Source organism: Panthera uncia, chromosome F2, assembly GCF_023721935.1.
Source record: "Panthera uncia isolate 11264 chromosome F2, Puncia_PCG_1.0, whole genome shotgun sequence".
Classification (NCBI taxonomy): domain Eukaryota; kingdom Metazoa; phylum Chordata; class Mammalia; order Carnivora; family Felidae; genus Panthera; species Panthera uncia.
Genome location: NC_064812.1, coordinates 14532543 through 14537654, shown reverse-complemented (window position 1 = coordinate 14537654; position 5112 = coordinate 14532543). Strand labels below are relative to the sequence as shown.

The window sequence follows — 5112 nt, the reverse complement described above, 5'->3', positions numbered from 1 at the left end:
GAATCACCTCTTCATGATCTTCCGCTAGGATATTTTGTCTGTTGGAAGAAACATCAGAGGAAATCTGCTGCCTTTGATCTCAATGGAAGGAACTTTATCAGGTACTATTAGCAACAAATACAACAGTGAAATGCCAGGGAGCCAATGCTTGGTTTCACGCTTAACAATTAAGGAAGCAATTCAGAATTCTGCACAATTACAAAGTTACTTTAATAGGGGAATTTAAATTGAGGATACTCTGAGATCTTGTAGACACAAATGATCTTTGGAAGGAAACAGCTCACCTAATCTCTTTGGAACAAGCAGATGGCTTCAGACAATGAATAGTTTCTGCCCAGGGTGTTGGACCAAGACTGTCTGATTCCTGTTTTATCTATCTACTACTAATAATTATCCTTATTTTCTATAGATCCTTGGTTGCTATTCACACATAAAGGCTCTTTCTCTCCTTTTTCCATCCTTATATAATTGTTAGGCCAGAACATACTCATTCTAATGCCATCATTAGACTATCTCAAACAGTAGCTACTGCCTGTGGTCTTACTGACAGCCGGATATGCCATCTATCACTGTATCCCATTATAAAACCTCTGAGGAATTCCATTCTCACCAAATGAGACTATAAGGAATGGTCTAATGAGACTATAAGGAATGATGTTTCCATTTGCACTTACATGGAAAAATGACCTTAAACAAATAAGCCTGTGACTTTATCAGTGTCCATGTATGCAAAAGAACCAATTATTGCAATCAGTCAGACCCTATATAATTTTAAACTTTATTTCCCACAACTTTCTAAGGGCAATGGACCAAATGCTTGCCATCTGGAAGAAATTAACAGGAACCCAAATATGTACCCCAACTGATAGAAGGCATTAGTTTTGACCTCATGATACATATAACTCATTATTTCCTAGATCTCACGTGTCCCTACCAAGTACTACTTTCTTTGTAATCAGGATTCCTGATTCTGTTTGTTTCAGACTAACACCTTTAAGAACAGTAGTCCAATGCTTGTCTGTGGACCAAAACCTTAATTCTATAAATCACCATGGCTAGAAATTCCAGACATAGGTTGAAAAATGAAGCCACTCTTGATTATTCAGGACACTACCTGTAGGAATTACTGATTCATGGTTCATGATACTATTCCCATCAGTGGGAATCATACAAGTAGAAAAAGGTGTAAGAAACCTCACTAATTTGCATAACTTACTAATGATACCATCTCTCGCTTAGACGGAATACAGATCACTTTCAACTCATTGGCATGAGTGACATGTCTACTCATTGGTGGCCAATTGCATTGCTGTAAATTTCTTTTAAGCTAGTCATAATGGCACTTGTGCTATTGCTAATAGTTCTTACTGTACTTGGATTAACAAAATAGGGTGGAACAGGCTATACATTGCTTAAGGAGAATGCTATTTGGCTATCTAAAGTTAGTCCTCATGGCCTATGATATTTGTTCTCTTGGCTTGGGTTGGGCAACTGGGATTTGTTTTGAAGCATTTTATAGGGACTATTAATTGTTTTTGTTTTTGGTCATGCGATCATTATGCTGAACTGTTGTATTCTATCCAGAGTCTTAAATGTTCTCACACAGCCGTTCTCTCATCAGATGATCCCAATGATGACAAAACAACTGAAAGGTCAGGAAGATCTCGCGTACAGTTGACTATGGAGGTGACTAACAATCTCTGAGCAGCGCAGATCTGGATCACTAGCTTTCTCTGAATTGGCCAACTTCTTGCAAGTGAGTTAATGATTGAAATGAGGAACTGGGAGACTGACTGTACATACAGGCAATGGCCAGACTCTCAGACTATAAAAACAGAGTTCTGATCCACAGCCTCAGTAGCAATCAGCCTGGCAGGCCAACTCACCATTTCTGCAGCAACTGCCCCAAATGGTCGGGTCTTGATTAATAACCACCTGATTCCCTAAGTTTTGTCCCTCATTTCCAAAAAAAGTAAAAAATGTTCCCCTAATTAGTTAGGGGAACTAATAGCATGCCCTAACTCGAGTTAGTCTCATTCTAATTTCTTCATGCCAACAGCATCCTATCAGGGCGTACCTAGTCTTTCTTCCCTTTTATTTCACCATACAGCTGGTCCACTAAGTTGTGCCTTGAGTCTCTGCCAAGTATAAGTGATGGTGGCTGACTTCCATATGGTCGCAAGTTCTGAATAGTCTTTGCTTGTTCTCATTTGGGTGGCCTTCATTTATTTCCGCAGAAGTGCTGCTTAATCAAAAGATTTTCTTCCACCAGCCTTTTGGAATCCACTAAACCTGTGACTCACAAGGTTGACTCCTAGTTCTTTGCTTTAATTCCATCTTTACAAAAAAAGTTGATTTATTTATTTTGAGAGAGACAGAGAGCATGTGCTGAAGGGGCAAAGAGAGAGGGAGAGAGAGAGAGAGAGAGAGACACAGAGAGAGAGAGAGAGAGAGAGAGAGAGAGAGAATCACTAGCAGTTTCCACAGCGTAAGTGTGGAGCCTGATGCAGGGCTTGAACTCATGAACTGTGAGATCATGACCTGGGCCAAAATTGAGAGTCAGACCGACTGAGCCACCCCATTTTTTTAAAATGTTTATTTATTTTGAGAGATAGGGGGAGGGGAGGAGGGGAAGAGAGAGAGGGAGAGAGAGAATCCTAAGCGGGCTCCGCACTGGCAACATAGAGCCTGAGTTGGGGCTCAGACTCACAAACCAAGAGATCATGACCTGAGCCAAAATCAAGAGTCAGACGCTTAACCAACTGAGCTATCCGGGTGCTCCAATTCCATCTTTTATATTGATATTTGTTGTTTTTCATTTCAGATAACCCTGTTTAAGATGTCCGGACTTCAAGATTCTAAAACAATTGACCTTTGCTATAACCTCTCAACAGATGGTCCAGCTTATTTTACAGGAACAACACCAACAAAAGTCCTAGACAGATCCTGCTTTGTCTCACTCAGGAGGTTTATGCTGGTCTTTTACTTGTTTAGGTTAGTTTATTATATTCATTCTTATTGAACAAAAGGAGGGTTTGACAGTGTCAGCTGTGTATTTATCTGAGCTCTGTATTCCTGGAAAACATTGATGGTTAATAAATCCCCCATCTTTTGTGCTCAGTTTCTTACTGAAAAGAGGCACCACCCTTCTGCATACCATTTATGGAAGACTCCTCATCCATTTTTTCTCGTGACTCCAATAAGAGTTGTGTGTCAAGGTGTCTATGGAAAATTGATTTTTGGCAAAGATGCCAGCACCATTCAAAGGCAAAAGCATAGTGCTTTCAACAAATGATTCTGGGACAACTGGATACAGTCACACAGAGGAGAATGAAGTTGGATCTTTACCTCACCACTATATAAAAAATAACTCAAAGTGAATCAAAAATCCAAGTCTAAGAGCTAAAACTGTGGGATTCTTAGAAGAAAACATAGAGGTAAATGTTCATGACATCAGGTGTGGCAATGGAATTTGAGATATGACTCCAAACACAAGCAACAAGACAAAAAAACAGATAAATTGAGCTTCATTAAAATTAAAAAATTTGTGGGATGCCTGATGGCTCGGTTGGTTAAGGATCAGATTTCAGCTGAGGTCATGATCTCACATTTCGTGGGTTCGAGCGCCATGGCGGGCTCTGTGCTGATAGAGCACAGGCTCTAAGGAGCCTGGAGCCTGCTTCAGATTCTTCTCCACCTCTCTCTGCCCCTCCCCCGCTCACACTCTGTCTCTCAAAAAAGAATAAAAAACATTAAAAAATAAAAAATATATTAAAACTTTTGTGCTTCAAAAGATACTATCAAGAAAGTGAAAAGACAACCTAAAGACTATAGCTATATTTGAAAATTGTGTATCTGATAAGGAACTTGTATCTAGAATATATAAAGAATTCTTACAATTCACTAATAAAAATGACAAATAACCTAGTTTAAAAAGGCAAAGGATTTGAATGGACATTTCTCCAAAGATGACATACAAATGGCTGATAAGCATATGGAAATATGCTGTAGATCATTAGTCATCAAGTAAGTGCAGATCAAAACCACAATGAGATATTACTTCAAACCCACTAGCCTAGAATCAAAAGGTAGGTCAATAACAAGTGTTGGCAAGGATGTAGAGAAACTGAAACCCCTCTAGATTGCTAGTGGGAAGGCAATGTCATTACTACAGAAAACAATCTGACAGTTTCTTCAAATGATTTACCCTATGATCCAGACATTCCACTCCTAGAGATACGGCCAAAGGGGAAAAAAAAAAAAACCCTATGTCTACACAAAAAGTTGTACACAAATGTTTACAGCAACAATATTCATAATAGCCAAAAGGTAGAATCAACCCAGTGTCCAACTGGATATTTGGATAAACAAAATAATGATACATCCATACAATGAAATGTTATTTGGCCATGAAAAGGAAAGAATGACTGACATATGCTATAACACGGACAAATCTTGAGCGCATTAAACTAAGTAAAAGATGCCAGTGACAAAAGACCACATATTGTATTATCCGTTTATATGAAACGTCCAGAATAAGAAAATGTAAAAAGATAGAAAATGAGATAATGGTTGCTTAGGGCTGGAAAGGATGGTGGGTGGGGAAGGGATGGGAGGTGATAGCTAAATCCGATGTTCTTTTCTTAAATTGAGATGACAAAAATATTCTAAAATTGATTGTAAGGATGGTTTCAAATCTGTAAATAAAAATAATTGTGCCTTTTAAATGAGTGAATTTTATGGTATGTGAATTATGTCTCAAGAGAGCTGTTAAGACACAAGGAGACAAATGGCCCGTGTTTGCAGATGTTTAGTAGCCTGTTTCCTGAATACAGGAAGTTGGGAGCCCAGTTTGAACTACCTTTGTCCCTTGTGTTTCACAGTGCCAGCATTTTCACTAATACGATTCTCTTAATTCTGTGGGTTTTTACGAAGTTGGGAAGTTCACTCTATGCCACGAAACTGCGTCCATAATTATTTTAGAGGCAGATCTTCTAATTCTGACTGCCTAAGCGAATGCAGAGAGCCAGGGCTTTTGTCTTCCTGAGAGCGTCTACTGGGCACCACTTTCAGTATTTAAAGATCTTAGCAAAGGTGTTACAGTTACTGCTA

The 5112-nt window shown here is 38.9% G+C and overlaps 1 long non-coding RNA gene across 1 annotated transcript; it reads left to right on the top strand.

Moving 5' to 3' along the window:
* Nucleotides 1-4721, top strand: LOC125924414 (uncharacterized). The gene is made up of 3 exons (XR_007458408.1): nucleotides 1-101; nucleotides 1622-1756; nucleotides 2825-4721. It is a non-coding gene; the product is annotated as an uncharacterized LOC125924414 (long non-coding RNA).
* The last annotated feature ends 391 nt before the right edge of the window (nucleotides 4722-5112 follow it).